Source organism: Meles meles, chromosome 10 (genome assembly GCF_922984935.1).
Source record: "Meles meles chromosome 10, mMelMel3.1 paternal haplotype, whole genome shotgun sequence".
NCBI lineage: Eukaryota > Metazoa > Chordata > Mammalia > Carnivora > Mustelidae > Meles > Meles meles.
The window spans coordinates 89,635,130-89,648,189 of record NC_060075.1 but is presented as its reverse complement, the minus strand read 5'-3'; the positions used below and the strand labels follow the sequence as shown (position 1 = coordinate 89,648,189).

The 13,060-nt window shown below is 49.5% G+C and overlaps 1 protein-coding gene across 7 annotated transcripts in view; it reads left to right on the top strand.

The window, feature by feature from the left end:
- Positions 1-13,060, top strand: part of ATXN7L1 (ataxin 7 like 1) — a 238,767-nt gene that overhangs the window by 150,385 nt on the left and 75,322 nt on the right. The window contains exon 1 of one of the 7 annotated variants that reach the window (XM_046020555.1): positions 10,778-11,232. The exons of the other annotated variants lie outside the window; for them this stretch is intronic. The gene's annotated coding sequence lies outside the window, so the exon portion shown is untranslated. Of the gene's footprint in view, positions 1-10,777; positions 11,233-13,060 lie in introns of those variants that run through there. 7 annotated transcript variants of the gene reach the window in all.

The window sequence follows — 13,060 nt, the reverse complement described above, 5'->3', positions numbered from 1 at the left end:
ATTTGGGACCCAGGAACTTCTCAGCTCAGCGGGGCTCCCCGGAGTTGGTGAGCGCCCCGTGAACTGCCAGGGCCACCTGACCTATGGGTGCTGTCAGGTCACCCCCAGCCCCCAAGGGGATGCCGGGAGCCCACAAAACACTAGCGACCTTGTAACTGGTTGCATCGGGGAAATTTCTCCAGAGCTTTTTTTCTTTTCTTTTTTTCCCCAGTAACAAGCAAGGGAGAACTCTCAAAATTAAATAGACTGTTGCCTCTCATAAAAACCCACCCTCGTGTGCTCTTAGGCTTCAAAAAATAACTTTTGAACCCCCTGGCTAAGACAAGTAATTAAGATTAGCTAGCCCTCTGCCCACTCAAAACTTCTGGCCTAGCTGATCCCTGCATTCTCTCTTGCTTTACCGCGGACTGGCGAATTATTTCCCGATTCGTCCCCGCAGTGTTCTCTGACACACTTTGAGTGCCTGCTCTGTGCCGGCGCCGAGATGAGATCTTTGACTGCGTCTCTTTTGGGAATCGTGGGAGAGGAAGGCCATCCCACGGGTCAGTCCAGAGCCGTGGACCACGCGCTAAGTGGAGGTGTGCCCAGCGTGTCCTGGGAACCCCAAGAAGGGGACAGGAGGGCGACCTGGGAAAGGTGCAGGGTGATGGGGTCCCCCGCATAGCCCGAATGTGGTTCCGTGTGAACTGGGTCTTGACAGAAGACGAAGAGTTAAGCAAGGTGCGGAAGGCCAGGGTGGATTCCAGGGAAGAACACTGTGCACCGAGTCACAGGGGCGTGAAACAAAATGCTGTCCAGAGTCCAGGGTGGCAGGAGGGAAGGATGCCGGGGGGCGGGGGGGGGGGATCAGAGTGAGCCAGAGCGCCCCGGGGCCCTGGAGACAAGTGCTGTGACAGATTCCTAGGGACTGATTCTTCTGCGGCTCAAAGACACAAGAGGCCATTAGACATTGAGAGCAATGCCACATGTCAATCAAAATAATTAAAAGCAAAAGAACCGGAAAGCTGGCTCCTATATTCCAACATCCATCTAGCTTTCCTCCCCCACCCAGAAAAAGCTTTTGATAAAATACAACGAAGTGCCAAAAGCTGTGTGTGTTCAAGAGCAGGACATGAAGTGAGTAGCGTACAAGTAATAAAAATAAAACAAAAATTTTAAAAACTCAATTCCTGCCACACTGAGGAATTGCTAACTCCCGACAGCAGAGCCCACTTGGGTTCAGAGTCCGACAGAGTTCAAGTCCTAAACTCAGGTTCTGCCTTGATTCACTTGAGTGTGAGCTGCTCTGGGCTTTGAATTCCTCATCCAGACGAGAGGGTGATGATACCAATCTCAGTGTGCTGTTGTGAAGATTAAACCGTGTCGTCCCCGTGGCTTTTACTACCAGCTTGTTGTGTTTCGTGTTTTAAGTAATCTCTCCTCCCAACACGGGGCTCAAACTCACAACCCTGAGATTCGGAGTTGCACACGGCACCGAGTGAGCCAGCCAGGGCCCTCCACCCGCGTGTTATTTGTTACCTTTTAAGGTACTGACTTAATCCAAAGCAAGCAGCAGAATATGGTAAATGAAGACCAGTGATCGTTTAGCAGAGTAAAGAACAATCACAGATTAGTTATAAAATACGCTAGAAATAAAAGAATTCCTATTCATTTCTGTTATTCATTGGATGAGTGTCTGTCGCTTAATTTTTGTGGTTGGGCACTGCATGAGGCTTAGGGACTAGAAGGGTGAACACGACAGACCCAGTGTCTGCCTTCATGAGGCTCATAATCTGGTATGAAAAGGAATATGTTGGGGGATTTTGTTTGTTTGTTTTGGGGGGGGTTGTTTTTTTTTTAAATATTTTATTGATTTATTTGACACAGAGAGAGAGATCACTTGTAGACAGAGAGACAGACAGAGAGGGGGTGGGGAAACAGGCTCCCTGCTGAGCAGAGAACCCAATGCAGGGCTCCATCCCAGGACCCTGAGATCATGACCTGAGCGGAAGGCAGAGACTTTAACCCATTGAGCCACCCAGGCAGCCCTGGGGGTTTTTTTAAGGTTTTTTATTATTATTATTATTTATTTTTGAGAGGGAGAGAGCAGGGGGAGGGACAGAAGGAGAAGGAGACTCCCCCCTGAGCAGGGAGACCAACACAGGGCTCAATCCCAGGGCCCGGGGATCATGACCTGAGCCAAAGGCAGACACCCAACTGACTGAGCCACCCAGACGCCCGAAAAGGAATGTGTTTCAAGGGATCCCTTCCTGAAATCTACCCACTAGAGACTCACCTAGAGGCATGCTCACTGTGGACTGACCTCAGCTGCTGTGGCGGTACAGGACTCCTCGGGGTTGCCGTGGTAGAAGGTTGTAGAAGGTTGAGGTGGTGAGGGCTGCTGCTCCCCCATACCCTCGCTACCAGGTTATAGGGGGTCTTCCTGTCAGACTGAAGGCTGTGGTAGGTATGACATTGATCAAACAAATGTGTGTCAACCAGTGGGAAGAAGACAATGGACTTAACCTCCTCGGTAAACATGATGAAGTCTCCTCCTCTCCTCGGAGCTATCTCAGCCATCCCTATGCAGAAGGTTCACTCAAGGCAGTGACGAGAATATTCCAAACACAGGACTCTGTTTCCCCAAATCAGCATCATGCTGTCTTCAACCCTCCAAACTCACTGGCTGCCCAAGGCCACCTCCGGTGCCGTCCCTAAGGCCGAAGGGACGGGCCTCGCTGGATTCGAACCCTCTGTTCATTCAAGGGTGGGATGTCTCTAAGGCCTGTGCCCCGGCCACCTATCTTGAATACCTCTAATTTCACCAAAAAGAATCGTTTTCTAGCTTTCCTTATACTAAGTCAAGGTTTCACCGAACAGAAGCCCATTTTTTATGTTTAGAGTGTTGATCAAAAACCAGATAGCGAAAGGATTTAAAGTAGCCGGCCACTTTCGGAGTTTTTGGTGGGTTTTTTTTCCTTAATTTGTATTTTTTAATTTCAGTTCCAGTATAGTTTAAGAAAACAGTTGCATATTAGTTTCTCACGATTCAGCAATTCTGTACATTACTGAGTGCTCATCAGTGTCCAATCCCCATCACTTATTTTGCCCATCCCCCCACCACCTCCCCTTAAAGCAGCCACTTTTGGAGTGTGACCTCTGAGATTAATACCATTTACCCAAGCTGGACTTTGTATTCTTTTTCTTTTTTCTTTTTTTTAAATTTTATTTACTTATTTGAGAGAGAGAGAGTGAGAGAATGAGTTGGGGGGAGGGGCAGAGGGAGAAGCAGACTCCCTGAGGAGCAGGGAGTCTGACATGGGGCTCAACCCCAGGACTCCGGGATCGAGACCCGAGCCAAAGGCAGACGCTTAACTGACGGAGCCACCCAGGCGCACCTGGATTTTGTGTTCTTGATAACTTGCGAACTGATCACCCATAGACGGAGAGCCCAGACTCAACAGTACACCACCAGTCAGACTCAAGTACTTTTTTTCTATTTGTTTGTAATAAAGTATTTTAAAGTAAATTATAGACATTGTAACTTGAGTTCCATTTCTCCATCCCGTTCGAAAGGTATGATTCTCGGTGGCGGGCCGGGGGCCCAGATTATATCCAAAGTGACCATAAAATCCTGGATTGTTCGGGAAAGTTGCCTTGGGGCCGGCCCATCCATTTCACACCCCCTTTTATTTTCAGAGGTGTCCAGTTAGGATAAAAAAGTATATGGTTACTCTATTTATAGACAGCGCTGTAGCACAGAATGAAAAGAACACACCAGGAGAACTGGGTTGGAGTCCCGTCTCTACCAGCTCCCAGTGGGCAGGCCTTGGGCACGTTGCCTAACCGTGATAAGTCTTCCCTTCCTCATTTGTAAACTGAGAGTGATACACTTGCTTGCCCTCTCTGCCTAGTCATTTCTTACGGGAGGTACCAGCCACCCCATGGACATGAATACACTTTGTGGGGAGAAGAGCACTGACCAGAGCTGGGGGTTATTCTTGTCCTTAAACCCAACATTGCTTCATGCTTTGACTTGACTCTGGCTTGGGGGAAAACTAGCTTTAGAACATAGATGACAGGGGTGCCTGGGAGGCTCAGTGGGTTAAGCAGCTGACTTCCGGCTCAGGTCATGATCCCAGGGTCCTGGGATGAAGTCCCACATGGGGCTCCTTGCTCAGCAGGGAGCCTGCTTCTCCCTTTCTCTCTGCCTGCTGCTCTCCCTGCTTGTACTCACTCTCTCCCCCTCTCAAATAAGTAAATAAATTCTTCAAAAAAAGAAAAAAAAGACTCTCTCGGCCCCTCCCTCGATCTGCTTATGCACGCAGGTGCTCTCACTCTCAAATAAATAAACATTTAGAATATAGATCATGTCAACTCTTTCACTTGTCTTCCTATAGAATGGAGAAACCCCATGAGTGACCCTGCTTTTGCAGGGAAGTAAAAGCCATCCCCGTCCTGCTTGGAGATTTACTTTTCCCCTTAATTCCATCAGAGAAGAGAGCATGAGCCTTACAAGTACAACCTGTAAGCCTTTCCTTTGCCTTAAAGGCATTAATGTAAAAAATTTCTAGTAAGGATTCAACTTACCCTTCTTTGTATAAGTAGAACTTTTTTGAAAATTTGAGGAAACCAGCTAGTGAGAGCCCAGGGGGAAAGGCCCATGGGAGTTTGAGTATCCCGCCTCGTTGATGCCTAATCCGAGCAAATGTTCCCATGGCAACAGTCACACCTGAGGTGAGGGTGAGGTGGGGAGGTGGGCAGCAGTGTACTGTTTTGCATAATAAAGCAGGGTTGTTGTTTTTTTTTCCCCCAAAGTGAAAATTGCTTTTCTTTCTTATTATGAAAGTAATACATTGTAAAAACTGCCTAAATTTCAAGAAGTAAGAAAGTAGGGGCACCTGGGTGGCTCAGTTGTTAAGTGTCTGCCTTTGGCTGAGGTCAAGATCCCAGGGTCCTGGATGGAGTCTTTGCTCAGCAGGAAACCTGCTTCTCCCTCTCCGTCTACTGCTCCCCCAGCTTGCACTTGCTCCCTCTCTCTCTCTCTCAAATAAATAAAATCTTAAAAAATAATAATAATAAATATTTTGGTATTTTGGTGTAAAATATAACAGTCGTTTTTCTGTGTTTCTGTGTTTGTCCCTATGTTGTGTGCGTGTATCTATATGCATATATCTTATATTTTACAAAATAAAAGTGGAAATCTGCCTTTTGAAATCTGACCCTTTTTTCCCATTTAAAATTGTTGAGGACGTATACTTCAGTGAATATAGATCTACGTCATCACTTTTATAGCTTCCCAGCATTGCATGGAGTAGCGGGCTCAGTAATTTACCTTCCCAGGGCCCGATTGCTTGTTATTTAGGTTTGGTTGGGGGCACAGTATCTACCCCTTTTGCTGTAATTTTTAAAAATCAACGTAAGATACCTATTCTCAAAAAAAAAGCTCTCCACTCTTAAGGTAGCCATGCACACACACACGCGCACACTTTTCAAAACCCCTGCAGGGGGAGGTTCATTTATTGATTAATTAGTCTTCTTTGCATCTGGGTGGAAAGTGCACCGACATTTGATGTGTTGACCAGGAAGAGCTAGTCAACAACAGGGCAAAGGGCAGCTCGGCTGGGAGCAGAAAGCCAGGCTACAGCATTGCAAACTGCCTAGAGTAGGGTCAGTGGCTTGCCCAGTAACCTCGTACACGGGGGCCCGGGTCTGGTCATTCACGACGCAGCCCTGCTGCTGCCTAGTGCGGTATCCATGTATCTTTGTGGTGTACATTACGAGGAATTTCAATCATTCATTCAAAATGCGTATTAAAAACTCACAGCAAGGCTTCTGTGCTTGGCGAGGTGTCAGCCTTCAAAATAAACGAGACTCGGAACTGTTTCCGAGGAACTTAACAGCCCGGTGGTCCGAGTCCAGTCAACCCACATTAAAAGCCACTTTGCAAATTGTGGTGCCATAGGGCTCAGGCTGGCAGAAATTGTTACTATCCCAAAAGCCTATTGTATGTAGCCTCCGTGTGGATACCTCTGGCCCCGTGGCTTTGATCCTGAGTCCACATCACCAAGGATTAAGCCAAATGCCAGTCCCAGGTAAGATCTGGAAGGCTGGCTCAGCCCCGTGAATCCAGGCAGAAGGGAAGAGCATGGAGCTGGGCCACAGGTCCTGACCTGAAAGTGTGCAGGGAGCATCAGGGACAAGAACCCAAGGGACGAGAAGCCAAATCCGTGGCCACAGCTGCTGATGCGCTTACCTTGGCTTTCTGTCCCCTGACACCTCAGGCCTCTGTCCTTTTTTTTGGCTCCGTCCTTTTCCTGGTCAGCTTTCCACACGTCCGGGCTATGTTTTGAAGACCTTGCTGGTCCAGCTTCCTCCTGTGTGGATGAACTCAGAGGCAGCTGCCTTCACCAGGGGGAGTGTCGACGCGCAGAGAGTGGGTCCAGGGCCTCAGCTCCATCTCCCCCTCTGCCATCGTCCTCCGGGGCCTGGATGTATTGTGCTCACCTGCCTTCCCCAAACCACTGTATCCATCGACAGAGTACTGTTTGTTCTGTGGTAGAACTCGCTTTGTGGAGCACACGGATACTAACTACAAGTTTCTGCTAATATTCCACAGCCTGCTCCTAGCCCACTTTTACTAATTTGATCATACAGATCGGGTGGTCATGCCTCAAGGATTTTCAGAAGTTGCTGATTTTAAATAGCCTACCCTGTCTTCCCTAAATATACCAGTGCCTGCTGAACCATGTGTTCCATTTGGGGATTTTAAAAAAGTGGTCTCTCTGCTCACAAGAGCCACAAGTTATGTGGAAATACTCTACTGGCTTTTTATCTTGTAAGCAAATGAGTTTTCCTACCGAGACTGTTCTCATTTACCCAGGCCCTACATTCTTATCAGGCAGCATGGATGCAAATGTCCTGTGGTCACCAAACCAAAACAACCTCAAATAAACCAGTGAGAGGTGCCACCTGTGCATTCCTCTGACCACAGAGCCTCTGCAGCGAACAGAAGCTTCTGCATTTGATCAGTCCTCACCAGCTAGGCTGCGTAGGCACTTTGAACATAAAGTCTGCCTTGACCCCCAGCTCCTCTGGCCTTTGCTTCTGTGTTTTCTTGTTGGGTTTTGGCGGAGAAAAGAGGGGGAGAGGTAGATTCATAAGGCAGTGGCCAAACACTCTAGAACTCTGCAATCTTCGCCTCCAGACTGTCTTCCCTCTGCCTTCCACGTTTGGCATCACTGGTCATGGCCCTGAGCTCTTGGGTTCCTGACAGATATCCCCGTTCTCCCCCACAAACCCTGTGGCCATTTGCAGGAACTCACTACCATGTTCCCTCAGAGGAAGTGCCCCAAATCTGCAATAAACTCGCTCATGGTGTATCACACAATAGCAATACCATTTTCTATCAGGCTGTGAACGTGTCCACTCAGCACAGACCAGGAACACGACAGCGGGACCCTCCACTTGATCCAGTATTTTCAGTGGCCTCTGCTGCTATAGAACTCTGCAGAAGCATAGCCCGGAAACACACTGGTGAAGAAGACATCCACCAAACCGTGGCTGAGCCCAATCCCTCCTACATTCGAGACAGCACACCTTGGAAATGCAGACTCCCTAATGTTCAGCTTGGCAGGCCTGCTGGGACGCTCTGCTGGGGCTTCTCCTTAGACCAGGATTAGGGGAAGAGCCAGGGGTTAGCACGTGGGTGAAGTAAGCAGACGAAGAAGGACAGGGTTCTCACGGGGCAGAGATGGTGGCTTCCCATTGACCTACGTGGAGAGGCACCTCCTGCGCTGGGGAATGGCAGTGTGAACGGCTGCCGAAGAGCTGTGCAGACAGTTCTGAGAAGAATCTAGAGATGATGTGCTCTTAAAATACAGCTACATTGGTGGCCTTTTTGAGTCAATCATTAAGTGTTCTGGGAACGTGGTAGAGGTAAGCAAGAAAGGCTGGATGAGCAATTAGGAGACCCAGTGCTGCATATTATTTGCAGTGTGGCCTTGGACATGACCTGTGGCCTCCCCAGAATCTCGGTGTACAGTGTACGTGTCTGGACATGGGAAGGATAAACCCTGCCCCTCTTTAAGTGCTCTGCGAAGAGAAAGTGCCAGGCCAGCACAGCGCACAAGTCATCTCACTGGTGGGGCTAAGACAGAGGCCTCCCTGAGCCTCAACTTGCTTCCTTCGTTGCTCGGGACCTGCCCATGCAGGATGTCTCTGAGGGGCAAATAACATCATGAGCATGAAGGGGACCCGTAAACCATGGCGCTTTACGAGGAGGGCACGCCTCGTGAAAGTTCTGGAGTCACTCTCCAGAGTCTGTTGCCAACCCAGAGGCCAGAGGTGGTTGGAGACTCCCTGGGCCCCGACAGGATCCTTCTCTCCCATTCTCCCGCCTTTCCCCCATTCTCCCCTCCCCCACCCCCAGCCGTCTTCCTTCTCAGCTCCTTCCTTTGTCTTGGACGCCTTTGCTCTTCTCTCTTGATCTGTCTGGCAGCTGCTGTGTGTCGCTCCAGGGGTGGGGGCGGGGAGGGCTCCTTTTCAGATCACAGCGAAACCATTTCTATATCTAGTTTGTAATAAAGTGTGGGCTCATAGCCACCAGGTGGGCTCGTGTCCACCATCGCACTGCTGATCCCCCGAACCAGAGGAACAACATTTACTCTCCAGAATAAACACGAATCTGGCCTAAGTCACAGTGGTTATCCCAACAACCTGTGACTACTTACTCATTGCTTTTTCCTAACCCTCTGGAGTGGGAAAGTGGCAACGTTGGATTCTTCGGATCGAAGGTAGATGATAGATGATAGATAAATAGTGTGGACCAAGAAAGAAGTCATGAAAATTTAAGCCAACAGGCATTCACTTGTGCCGCTAGAGTTGCAATTGAGAAGACACAGATTCAGGTAGAAACCCGGACCGTGTCCTAAGGAAGACAAAGAAGGGGCAGGGCTAGGTGTGCAGTCCTCATTCAGGTCCTCTGTGCAAAGGAGGCATTGAAACGAGGCTAGCTGGGATTGGCCAGGTCAATATACAAATAAGGGATTAAACCATGTTAATTGCATGGGCTCTTTCTGAGATGAAGAGTGAGGGTGATTCAGATGTCTTTTTTTTTATTTATTTTTTTAATTTAATTTTTTTAAATTTATTATTTATTTGACAGAGTTCACAAGTAGGCAGAGAGGCAGGCAGAGAGAGAGGAAGGGAAGCGCGCTCCCCGCTGAGCAGACAGCCCATGTGGGGCTCAATCCCAGGACCCCGGGATCATGACCTGAGCCGAAGGCGGAGGCTTTAACCCACTGAGCCACCCAGGCGCCCCTGATTCAGGTGTCTTGATGAGGAGGACTTTAAGTCCCGGCTGAGAGCTTGCTGCTGGCTAAAAGGTCTTTTTTTTTTTTTTTAAAGATTTTATTTATTTATTTGACAGAGAGAGATCACAAGTAGGCAGAGAGGCAAGCAGAGAGAGTGAGAGGGAAGCAGGCTCCCTGCCGAGCAGAGAGCCCGATGCGGGACTCGATCCCAGGACCCTGAGATCATGACCTGAGCCGAAGGCAGTGGCCTAAACCACTGAGCCACCCAGGTGCCCTGAAAGGTCTTTTTAAAAGTTCTTGGCTCCCGGGACGCGTGGGTGGCTCAGTTGGTTAAGCGGCTGCCTTCCGCTCAGGTCATGAGATCCCAGCGTCCTAGGATTCCTAGGATCGAGTCCCACATTGGGCTCCTTGCTTGGCAGGGAGCCTGCTTCTCCCTCTGCCTCTGCCTGCCACTCTGTCTGCCTGTGCTTGCTCTCTCTCTAACAAATAAATAAAATCTTAAAAAAAAATTTTTTTTTAAAAAGTTCTTGGCTCCTACAATAAAGACGTGCAAATATTCCTCTTCCCTTATGGCCTCCCGAGCCCATTTTAAAAAGAGACTGTCTTAGCTGGGCTTGCTTGCTGCATTTTGAAATCTCCTTAGCTAGAGAGAGAGATAGATGGTAGATGATAGATAGATAGATAGATAGATAGATAAGGGGAGGGCTTGAGTCCACTCAGCAATTTAAAATTCCTCACCCTTACATCGACACCCCAGTTCTCTTGGAATTCACTTTTTCAAATCCTCATACAATCCGGTTAATTCTCTTGTCTTGTTCCTCACCGGAGATGGTGCTGAACGCATTCTGGAGAAGAAATGGAAACCCTGGTTAAACAGGCGACGTAAACATTCCTTTTTATTTTATTTTGCCAGATGAAATACTTTATTCACTGTCACCTAAAGAACACAGAGTGCAGTCCTGGATGAAGGCGAAAGCTTGACCCCAGCAACCCTAAACCCGTAGAGGGCAGGGAAACCTTTCTCAGGACCAGGACAGAAACAACCCAGGGACGCGGGCCCCTGCGTCTGCTTCCTGAGTGGTTCGGTGATCTCACATCACAGAGCAGGACGCTTGGAAGTCCCTTTCCTGTGTCTTGAAATCTCTGTTCAGCACGCCCCTTTCTCCTCCTATGGGCTTTGCCAACTTCGAAATACCAGGGCCTCTGCAGTCACCCCCAGATGTGCACTGAGGCCTCAGCATTTGCGACATCTCTTAAGTCGATCTCAAAGTAAAAGATGCTTCGAGGAAGCACCCGGTTCCTCCTAATAACGGCAGTTCGTCATGTGACACCTGCCCCTCCCCCCCACACTGATTCTCTCTGAAAACCCCCCACCCACCCCACCGATAAACTAGGTTGACGGCTGTCCTTTATCTGTCAACATCTCCATTTCCTTCAAGGTGGTAATCTTTTGCTTTTGTTCTTTAAGTTCTGCTTTATTCATAATTGTTCCCCAATCGGTTTGGGGCTTGCATAAACAGTTAACAAAAACACGGCACACGAGGCAGCCGTTTCGCTTTCTGTGCTTGTTGTTCTTGGCACCGGGTCAGTTCTGTGAACTTCTGGTGTCCAACTGGTAGGACCTGAAACTCTGTGTTTAACAAGTGCCCGTAGTCAAAACAGTTGGCGTGTGCAAGCCGGGCTCGCTGCTGCTGCTGCAGCTGGTGACCGCGGGTCCGGACCGTGCAGGGCGCCGGACCGTGCCGCTCGGTTTCAGGGGTGGGCTTTTGTTGTTTAGCTGTTGTTTTGTTTTGTTTTTTCTTTTCTTTTTTTTTCTTTTTTTTTTTTTTTTTTTTTTTGCCATGGCATCCGTGCTAATGTGGATCTCTTCAGGTTCCAAAAGTACAACATGTTTACAGTCGTCGTAGAATCAGATTAAGTTGGCAGCCTGAGTCTCTCTGTAAGTGGTTTTAGTTTACATTTCTTCTCCTAGCAGGGTGTTTTGCATAATTTTGCTGATCCTCGGTTATTTATAGACTTTTCTGAAGAAACGGGGATGCAGGAGTGTGTTCTGTTCTGCCTGGGGAAAGTGAAATCCGCGTCTGCAGGGAGGGAAACTGGCCGTGCCTGGGCAGCAGGCGGTTATTTTAGCTCCTGAAAATTAATTTCTCCTTGAGGTCACTTGATAACATTCCGGAGCGTCCGCCCAGCCCCTGACATCGGATACCCCGAGGATTGTCTTAGGACGAGTTGTTTTCCTTGGGTCGGTCAGAAACGGAGCAAAATGAAAGTCATGATGCCATTTCCTCCGGGGCGCTCTGGGAGGGTGGATGCAGTGATTGGGTGTTGTTTCACACGGGCCGAGTGGGCTTGTGGTGGCTGTCTGTCCCACCCACGGGAGCCGGGTCCGCTGGCTACCGCAAACCGCCCAGAAGCCGCCCAGCGGGACCCACCGAGAGCAGGGGGCCAGGGCCAGGGGGCGGGGGGCGGTGTAGGAGGGGAGGCCGGCTGCTGGGAAGTTTGTCCTCCTCTGTGCGTCCGTGATCCTCGGGTGTTCGTGACGTAAAAAAAGAGTCATAATCGACGGCGAGGTGGCATCCCAGTGAATGCATTATCCATTGGATCTTCTGGCCCTGGCAGGGGGTGGGTAGCACCTTCCGGTGGCACCTTTGGGGGGTGGGTGTGTGCAGGAATGAGGAGGGAATCTGGGCACGCTTGACATCACTAAGCCGGAATGAACTCTCTGAAAGGGCTTCCATAATATTTACTAGCACAGTTGGCTGGAAATCCCTCTGCTTTGCCCACTGAATGGCTGTTAATTAAATCACCCCTTGATAGCGTACCTTGAGCACCTCCCCTCTCTGGGTCGAAGGCTCCTGGAATTTGCTTGGGGAGTAGCACCTTCTCCAGCATAATGAGTGCGGAGTCCCAGCCTAATGGTCCAGGAGAACGCTTGTAAATGAGACAATTCATTGTGCCTCGGGCTACATAATTTAAACGAACAAATCGGGAGGGAGGGAGAAAGCAGTAAACATCGTGTGGGCCGTGCGAAAGGCCTTCGGAGTGGGAAGTCGGCCGTGGTGCAGGTCCGTGGGTCCCTCGCAGACAGGCCCACACCTACTGTCAGCGACTCGCACATGCAAATGAGAATGGATGGTTGAGGCGGAAATTTCCAAGGTAGTAAACGCGGGCGTCGTTGTAACTGCTGAGCACGGCCAGGAGCCGATTTCTTTTTCTCCTCCATGTTTCTCTCATCTGTAGCAGAGTGCCGTTTTCTTGGTGGTGGTTTGGTTTGGTTTGGTTTGGTTTGGTTTGGTTTGGTTTGGTTTGGTTTGGTTTGGTTTGGTTTGGTTTGATTTGGTTTGGTTTGGTTGGCCTCCTCTCACCTTGCAGACAATGATGATGAGGCTGTCTGGCTTCCACTCTCTTAATTGAGAGTGTGCCCTCTGCTTCCTCACAGTAGCCCCGCCAAGCTGGTGAGGAGGACAAGCGAAGCCCTTGGGTCCCAGCAGAAAGAGGCCGAAGGAGGAGCCAGGCTTGCCCCTTGTCGGACCTCCCCTTCCCCGTTGCCCATCCCACCCCAGGAACCGCACTGCAGAAGAGAGGAGCCCCTTTGTTCCCGCGTGATTCTAACCCACCCCCAAGGATGCGGTCCCTACAACACTTCCCTCTTCCTCCTCCTGTACTGAGGTTGCGGGAGGACTTGAGGCTCGCCTTTTGAAGGGGCCCGAAGTGTGTGTTGGTTTGTGTGCTCTCAGATGCGGTGATTATGGGGGCTCCCGCTCCTC